Source organism: Dasypus novemcinctus, chromosome 2 (assembly GCF_030445035.2).
Source record: "Dasypus novemcinctus isolate mDasNov1 chromosome 2, mDasNov1.1.hap2, whole genome shotgun sequence".
Taxonomy (NCBI): domain Eukaryota; kingdom Metazoa; phylum Chordata; class Mammalia; order Cingulata; family Dasypodidae; genus Dasypus; species Dasypus novemcinctus.
This window is the reverse complement of record NC_080674.1, coordinates 196,761,798-196,771,677: the sequence shown is the minus strand read 5'-3', so window position 1 is coordinate 196,771,677 and position 9,880 is coordinate 196,761,798. Positions and strand designations below refer to the sequence as shown.

The window sequence follows — 9,880 nt, the reverse complement described above, 5'->3', positions numbered from 1 at the left end:
TTTTATATTTACCTTTCTGAGGAACTGCCAAAATGTCGTCCACAGCAACTGCTCCATTTTACATTGCCAGAAGCAACAAATGAGTGTTTCTATTTCTCTGCAACTTCTCTAACATTTGCTATTTTCCAGTTTTTCAATAACTGCTGTTCTAATGGGTATGAAATGTATCACATTGTGGGGCTTTTTTGTTTTGTTTTTATTTATTTCTCTCCCCTTCCCCCCCTCCCACCCGCCCAGTTGTCTGCTCTGTGTGTCCATTCACTGTGTATTCTTCTGTGATGGCTTCTATCCTTATCAGAGGCACCAGGAATCTGTGTTTCTTTTTATTGTTTCATCTTGCTGTGTCAGGTCTTCATGTATGTGGTGCCATTCTTGAGCAGGTTGCACTTTCTTTCCCGCTGGGTGGTTCTCCTTATGGGGCACACTCCTCATGCATGGGGCTTCCCTATGCAGGGTACACACCTGCGTGGCATGGCACTCCTTGCGCACATCAGCACTGTGCATGCCACATGCGTCAAGGAGGCCCGGGGTTTGAACCGCAGGCTTCCCATGTGGTAGGCAGATGCCCTATCCATTGGGCCAAGTCTGCTTCCCTCATTGTGGTTTTGATTTGCATTTTCCTGATGGCTAATGATGTTGAGAATGTTTTCATATGCTTTCTGCCCATTTGTATATCTTCTTTGGACAGATGTCTGTTCAGGTCTTTTGCCCATTTTGTAATTGGGTTGTTTGTCCTTTTGTTGTTAAGTAGAAGCATTTCTTTATATATGCTGCATATAATTAAGACACTATCAGGAAACAGATGTGGCTCAACCAATTGGGCTCCTGTCTACTATAAAGGAGGTCCAGAGTTCAATGCCCAGGGCCTCCTGGTGAGGGCAAGCTGGCCCACATGGCGAGTTAGCCCACACAGATTCTGGCCCATGCGGGAATGCTGCCCCATGCATAAGTGACACCCTGTGTGGAATCCCACCCAGTGTAGGAAAGCCTCCCTGCACAGGAGTGCCAGCTGATGCAGAGAGCTGGTGCAGCAAGATGATGCAACAAGTGACACAGAGGAGAGAAAATAAGAACACATAGCAGAACAGGGAGTTGAGATGGCACAAGAGAGTAATCACTTCTCTCCCACTCCGGAAGATCCCAGGATCAGTTCCTGGAGCTACCTAATGAGAATACAAGCAGACACAGAAGAAAACACAGCAAATGGACACAGAGAGTAGAAAATGGGGGGAATGGGGAGTAGGGGGAGAAATAAATAATAAAATAAATAAACAATAACAACAAAAAGAAACTATCAAGGCAATGCTTTCTTCCTGAAGATCAGTTGCTGGCAATCCTTCGTTCTTCTGTCATACAGCAAGGCATATGGCAGCACTGCTGGTCTTTCCCTTCTTTTCCAGGATTCATTGATTTTAGCTTCTTGCTGCCATGGCTTTCTACATCTCTAAATTTCATTCTCTCATAAAGAACTCCAGTGTTAGGCTTAAGAGCCACATGAACTGGTGGGTAGCACATGAACTGAAGTATTCTCATCATAAGGTCCCATTTATAATGGGTTCACATCCACAGGAATGGATTAAATTAAAGACGTGTTTTTTCTGGGGTACATACAGCTTTAAGCACCACACCTCTCTACTTGGAATACTTCAAAGCCAAACTTATCATTCTGAAAAAACCTTTAGGCTCTAGGTAGTATTGTCCCAGCTATCTCCACAATGTTGCAGCTCTTCTTTCACTCATCATTCATCAGACCCTTACTGTTTCTCCTCCCAGAAGCTCTTGTCCAGCAGATATCCAAATGGCTCATTCCCTCACCATCTTTCAGAGTTTCGCTGCAATCATATCAGATAGAACTTCTCCATCCTTCTATAATTTTCTTCTTAGACCTGATCACCAATTGGTATATTACATATTTATTTTTGTTCACTCTCTTCTCCCTCCCACTCTCCACCCAATATCTCTGACTATAAATACCATGAAAGCCTAGGCTTTGTCTTAATCACTGCTCTATCTTTAGTGCCTGAAACACTGTCTAGCACAAAAGAGGAAATCAATTAATATTTTCTGAGTTAAAAAATGAGTACCTTCTTTACCTGGAATATTCTTTAAAAGTAAACTAGCTTTATCACAAAGATACTAATACGTCATAGAAGTTAGTTAGCCCTATTTAATAACCTAGAGATATCTTCTATAAGGCAGCCATTGCTGGCATAAGAAAATTTCATTTTGGTTTAGAATATATGTGTCATGCAAACCACACCATTCTGAAAGAAAGATATTTATTTCTCAATGTTCACAAGGCAATAACAAACACTTTTGCTGAGCCTTTAAGAGATGACCAAGTTCAGAACTATAGAAGGAATTACTGATTTGGACCTTAAAGATTTCTTAGAAAAAAAATGGGTACATCTCTCAACTACTCAAGTAACTACTAGCAATTATTTCTGAGTTAAAATATACTAACACAGCTATCACCTAATGAATAGTATATATTTTGTGATTTATGCTCTGATTTCTTGCTGTTTATTCTGACCAAACTTCTCAATTTTGCTACCTAATCTCCCTTTATAGATAAAGGAAAACATTTTTCTTTTCCATTTTCCTCCTCCCAGTTGCCCCTTTGTCTCATTTGATCTCATTTTTAGTTTTTTATTTCTGATAGGAAGTGATATTTTCTGTATTCAATTTACAATGGCCTGTATCTTCATCAATTTTGTTTCAGTGATACTGAAATCTTAAAACTGATAACTGCAGCTGGTCAGAAAGTATTTCTATAATAATAAGGTAGCAATTTCTATGTTCATATGTTCATATGTTCAAAAAGCATGTATTTTTTTCCTTTGCCAGTTCACTGATGCCAGAAGAAATTTCTTGGTTTGATAATTGCACAAATTGTACAAGACATTAGGAAATAGAGACTGTGATTTTCTTATTTTCTCTAAGAAAGCTCAATCACAGTTTGTTATAAGGCAAAATAATCCCAAGCTGCCAAAGCAGAGTCCAGCAAACTATAGTCCTCGATCAAATCCAGCTTTGGGCTTGCTGTGGAGGAGTCATTTCATTTTAAAGGGCTGTAAAGAAAGAATATGCAACAGAGACTATATGAGGCCTAAAATATTTATTACCATGCCCTTTATTTTAAAAAGTTTGATGATGTCTGTTCTGAAGTGTAGTCTGAAATTCAAACTAAGGATATCTTTTACCAAGAAAAAGTGAAAATATCATTTCTATCACAAAAACAGGGAAACGGACTTTGGCCCAGTGGTTAGGGCGTCCGTCTACCATATGGGAGGTCCGCGGTTCAAACCCCGGGCCTCCTTGACCCATGTGGAGCTGGCCATGCGCAGCGCTGATGCGCGCAAGGAGTGCCGTGCCACGCAAGGGTGTCCCCCACGTGGGGGAGCCCCACGTGCAAGGAGTGCGCCCGTGAGGAAAGCCGCCCAGCATGAAAAGAAAGAGCAGCCTGCCCAGGAATGGCGCCGCCCACACTTCCCGTGCCGCTGACGACAACAGAAGTGGACAAAGAAACAAGACAACAAGACGCAGCAAACAGACACCAAGAACAGACAACCAGGGGAGAGGGGGAATTAAATTAAAAAAAAAACAAAAAACAAAAAACAAAAACATATCTGGGAATATATGCTAAATGCAGGGATGTACTGGAACTGGTTCATAATAGTAAGACCAGGCTAGCCATATCCAGGAATCAGCTATCAGTGGCAGTGTTTACACCATGAAAATTAGCAAATGCTACAAATAATGGTTTGGGGGAATTATTTATTTTTGTTTTGCTCAGTTTTGCTCAGTTTATTGTTTGAGATCCAGTTTATTAGTACACAATGGACAATTTCATCCCTACATGAATTATAAAGTTATTTCTATGATAGAATATTGGAGTTGAAATGATCTTGTACAAACCTCTGTCTAATCCCAGTGAAGTGGTCCTTGGCCTTTCTCATCCACTTCATCTGACTGAAAGTCTGCTTCTTGAAAAGTAGCCCTTTTTTGTATAATAACCACCGTGGACTTCCATTTCTGTAATATTGACTAAAAACCTTGCTACAAAATGCAGAAAAATTCTAGAAGAAGTATAGCAAGTATTCTTTTAAAAGCATAACTTCCATGCCTTCCCCCTGATAAGGGACATGAGATGAGCCTTCCTGGCACCAAGGGATATTAACAAGCACCAATTAGTGATGCTTCTTGACCAAAAGGGGGACATACTGAATACAAATTATTTCTTATGGCTAAGAGAATTCAAAGTGAATCAACCAGAGGTTGTGCTTATTCACCTCTCTGAAGGATCTCACTTCTGCCACAGAAAACAATGCCTCAAGCAGGAGTGCTCCAAAGGGCTCTAGAGACATGTGGATCTAATAAGTAAGGCAGACAACCCCAGGAAATTGGCACCCCATTAGTAGATCTTACTTGAAATATATGATAACCTATGTCCCCAAAGAATCAGAGTTAGATTCATTTATAATTTCCCTACACTTGGTTCTTTTGCCCCTTTTATTTGAATGTATAATTAGCACTACACCTATTAAATTTATGTCCCAGAGGCTTAAATCTTTTGTCTGTTCATATGCCCAAATCTCAGCAGAGTTGCAGCTAAATACCTGTTCTCCAGTTCACTGAACTCACCCAGGACAACTAACAAGGAAATGAGGATGTACAGCTCCCATCCCAAAACCCAGAGTATCTACATCTACAAGCAAGACAGTCCATCCATCTGCCCCATGGGATCTAAGCCCCCTCTCAATCAGAAACAGAGTGGGCATTATCCCCAAATCCTCAAGATTGAGGAATGAACAAACATAAGGGGAGAATGCAACTATGGACCAAAGTAGACTTTTTATTATTCTAGTAATGGAAGAGCTTGTAACACTGATATAAAGGCAGTAGTCACCAGAGGTTCTGAGGGGAGGAAGAAGGAGTAGGTATAAAATGTGGCATTTGAGGGGCATTGGACTTGTTCTGCATGATATTGCAGTGGCAGATACAAGCCATTATACATATGACAAAATCTATAAATTGTTTTTGTAGTGTGTAAGCTGTAACATAAACTATAGAACATGGTCAGCAGCAACACTTCAATATTTTTTCATCAATTGTAACACTAATAAAAGATGTTGTTAATGGGGGAGGGGTGGGGTATATGGGAAGCCCCTGTATTTTTTATGTAACTTTTATATAATATAAAACTTCTTTAAAAATAAAGAAAAAATAAAGCAAAAAAAAAAAAAAAAAAAAAAGAAGCAAAGCTATATGAATGCATTTGTCTCCCTCAAGTAATAAAAGCCACAAGAAAACTGGAAACCAGATGATCTAGTGAATGAGCTGAATCCGTAGAAGCTGTATGGAGAGTTACTAGTCTCAAAATCAAAGGGCTTAGAATTTAAAATCATTCAAATACAGGAGAGGAGAGGGTGTTAACATTCAGGTTCACAGATGAAGGCAGTACATTTTGGTAATTAATAAATCAGTGAAAAGCTTCTAAATGACCAATCATCCAACAACTGGTACAAGTTAATGAGAGGGAATGGTAACTTTGTAAGGTTGGATCCTGATTGAGAAAACAGTCTTCCCTGAGAAGTTACAGGCCTGTGTTTCAAATTTGCTCGCTCTGGGTACTTCCAATCTGTAAAAATGAACGTAAAGGGACCAGTGATAATCATTAAAGACATTTGGGAGACACAGATGCAAACCTCCTTTAAAGGATAAAGGTCTTCTAACGACAATCGCGCAAAACACAAAATTACTGAACACTGAAGGATATAACATACCTGAGAGCTTGATTCTTGCAGGGTGGGCCATATGATCAGCAGACCTGACAAAAACAAAACATTTTAAATAAAACTGCAGGAACATTTGAATCTTACTGGCCGTTGGATGGGGCTGCTCCCGGTTGGCGTGTCCCTCGGCGCGAGAATGGAAAAGTGCTACCCCCGGTCCCAGAACTTCTGCCAAGACCGCCTTGTAAAATGAATGAAAATCAGTCTGGTGACACACAGAACCTCGTTGATGTCAAGTGGAATTTGGCAGAGAGGTAAAGAAGAAGGAGTTTATGGTTTTCTATAGAAGACATCAGGAAGTAAGTGAAGAGAGCTTCTAAACTGAAACCCTGTCTTTGCAAGAAATCTGGCGCTTTAGCTGGATATGTTGCAACCCGATGTAAAAAGTTATTATCATTTTACATGTGGCCTTCAGAGAGAATGTACTGTCCAGATTCCTGGCAATTTTGGGTCATTTTGTTGGAACCATCAACCAGTTCAAATAATTACATGTAATAGTTATACAGAGTCCTTACCATGTACCATTTGGAATTTATTGAGCCTAGTCCAACATATAGTATATTACGAAGTCCTTTTAAGAATGCTTGGTTTCACAGAAAAGGTTTACAGTTGCAAGCAATAAACGCAGAAGTGTTTTTCTTCAGATGCACGTATGCAATAATAGTGACACATTTCAGAAAGAGATGTTGAGAATGGGAATTCATATTCCCGAAAAAGATGTGTCTTGGGAACTACAGGAAAATGCTTATTGAGAGCTTTTGCAGCACCATGAGCCTTGTGATGTCCAAGGATGTCGCTGGAAAGGACAAGAATAGAATGTACCTGACAGCAAATGAGAAATAAAACCCTGTCAGTGTTGTGGTTCTAGTGGAACCCATTTAGACTGTTGCTCACCACAATCATGGGAACAAAATTGGGAGTGTTTGGAATGTGGAAGGTATCATCTACAATTCAGGGGATTTCAAAAGAAGCCAAAAAGCACACTTAGCCTAATTCAAATAACATGGACATTACTGGTTGTTTTTTAGAAGAGTCATCACCGAAATTACTCAGTCACCTGGAGCCCAGATCTAATGAGAACACCCCTGGAAGTCCCACTGGTCTGGAAAGGAGCAAGGAATCAACCTGTTAGAAGAAGGGAAGGCAGCAAATTTAGAAGAGTTTTTAAACTGTATTAATAGAGTTAGGATTCCCAATTAAAAGAAAAACTAAAAGATTATATATCAACAAAGCCAAAATCTGGAATAGTGCCTTAGATAGATTCAGAAATCAAAACTTTAATCCTGTATACTCAATTGAAATTGCCTATGTAAACAAAAATGATAAATTTGGCCAAGAGCATCCTAGATCAAAACAAGAATTTCTGAGTCTTTCAATGCAGCATCTTGAAAGCTCATCATTGTTCGAAGGGTCCTTGTCAAAGAACTTGTCCCTTAATGCCCAAGATAAATACTACAACAAATATGGCTGACTTTATCTCAGCAATAAATGAATGCTCTAACTACTTACAGCTTATTGGATGTCTTAGACATTAAGTGATAAATATATGTTGATAAAAGACATACTTTTCTACCGTGTAATTAAGAGAGCCCAAACACTCTTTAGGAGTTTTAAGCAGGGTCTGAAAACTCTTCACATTTTAGATAAAATTCTGACTTCTCCAGAAGCATTTTGCAACATCTTCTGTCATAAACCTTATAATCTTTCTATGAAAATTCTTAGTGATCTTTTTACAGTCTACCCATTGTCTAACATAAAACTTTGGGATTTTGGAACAGTTACTAACAAGATATTGAAAATTGTAAATCTGCAACAACAATGGAAGATATTCTTATTTTTGCAACTGTTGCAGTTCCATTCCACCTACTGAATTTAAACTCACTCCTTCAACTGAGTGCCTGCATATGGATTTTCCTATTAGAAACAAGTATAGTATCTCTTCCAATAACTAATACATTTAAAGAATTTCAAGAAAATATGGACTTTGCCATAAAAAAACACTTTAAGGGTAGGAAAGGAAGAAAGTTCTCGCTATGTGGGACATTAAAATGTTTCTTTGAACAAAGATGTTTCTTTTAAAGTTGCTATTGATCCTTTCTTTTGTTTCAGAAATCTGTCCATAATCACTTTTGAACAAACTTGTCAGCTTCTGTGTCCAGTAGAATTTATATGAACATGAAGTAATGCTTTGGCCATTTAAGCTAAAAAATTTTTTTGTTGAAGTGTACTAATTAAAATTGGTGAATTTTCCAGTGTCTTAGTATACATGCTTCATAAATTTCAATATAAATACTTACAGAATGACTGTAAAGAATTCTTGAAGCATAGTAGTATAATATATAAGAGAAAAATGTTTTGCTGTTTTTGAAAATTGTTAGCTGGAAGATGCCACAATGATTTTTCTCTCTTCATGCAATTTTCAAATTATTTCTTATTTTCTTTAGCCTAAAGCATTTTGTAGAAAAGCTAAATGGATAATTCCTCTTATATAAATCAGAGGTGTGTACTCTGGGCTGTATTTTTATGTGTGCTTTTCTAAAATGGCACTAAGTAGGTTGTTAAAAATGCTTGAAAATTACTGATTTATATTAAAACAGAACCATACTACAGTTAGATTATGCATAATGGGAAATATTATTATATTAAAAGGATAATTGCACAATATTCTGAAAGCTACAGACATTCCATTGAATTGAAAACACTTTAGAGGTGGATATAAAATGCATTTGAAAATATCTAAGAAAGTGTGTCTTTTTTTAAAGCCTTGACTTTTTTTTTTGATATCCAATGTGTGGTATTAAACCACAGTTATGCCTGATCCCTAATCAGTTTAGGTATCTGAATGATCTCAGTAGATTGTCATATGGTAGGTTTGGCTGTTTGACATTTATTTATTATCAGGATGTTTGTATGATAGGTAGCCTGGCACCATAGCACTAGTTATTTTCTCTGGCTTTGAAGGGTATCTGTTATTATATAACCAATGTAGAAATAAAGTAAAAACAACAACAACAAATAAACAAAATGAAAAATCCACTCTAATCTTACCATACAGAGATAACTACTGTGTTTGTGTATGTCCTTCTATAAATTCTTTAATAAAATATTTCTATTTCCTTTCTAAACTCTTTAAAAAACATCTGTCAGATATATTTAAATATCAATAATTATATTAATAGGAAAAAGAAATTGAAGGCATAAGTTATAATCAAAAAGGCATAATCACAAAAGACCTGGGAAATGTGAAAAAGAATGAAGTTAGACTTGTGGAAAAAAAAATACATCCTCAGAACAGGTTTAGTACATTTGAATATGTATGTGATGAAATTACCCAGGAATGAACACAGTTAAATAGAAGACAAGGAAGAAAAGTTAACAGACCTTGAAGATAGAAGGAGAAGGTCTAACATATTAAAATTAAAGTATCTGAAGAAAAGAATCCAGAAAACAGAAAAACCTGATATTGAAGATTACTACTGAGAATTTCCCATAACTGATTAAAGATAAGGGTCCTTGACTAGGGAAACATATTTAATAAAATATAGAAAAAAATAAAAGTAAAATGTACACCTGACCACATTGAAATTAAACTGCTGAATAAAAAGGCAAAGAACAGTTCGTAAAAATAGTCAAAGAGAAAGAAACAGACTAATTTTCTTAAAGAAGAAATTTTACCTTTGCTAATATTTTAGTAGCAATAATGGAGTCCAGCATATATGGGAATAAAATTAATGTGCTAAAAGAAAATTGTTTATAATCACTGTCCAGCTTAACTTTGATTCTGAAATAAGGAAAAAATTAAAAAAAAAAAAACAATTTTAAATCAAGAACAAGAGCAGATTTCCTCTAAGTAAGGATATACTTCCTGGTAAAAGAAGTTAAATTCAGAAGGAAGAAATGTATTGGAAGAAGGAGCGGTGAGAAAGGAATGTACTGGATACAGTGCTACATCTAAAGAAGGGTTGACTATATAAGATAATAATAAAAATGATTTCTGGTTGGATGGGGTGGGGAGTAAAATTAAAATGCCAGAAACCAAATAACATATAAAAGCATTTTAATCTGTGTATTCTTAGGAGAAAAGG

At 37.0% G+C, this 9,880-nt stretch overlaps 1 pseudogene; it reads left to right on the top strand.

The window, feature by feature from the left end:
* The first annotated feature begins 6,024 nt into the window (after window positions 1-6,024).
* Window positions 6,025-7,842, top strand: LOC101430042 (G2/M phase-specific E3 ubiquitin-protein ligase pseudogene; annotated as a pseudogene).
* The last annotated feature ends 2,038 nt before the right edge of the window (window positions 7,843-9,880 follow it).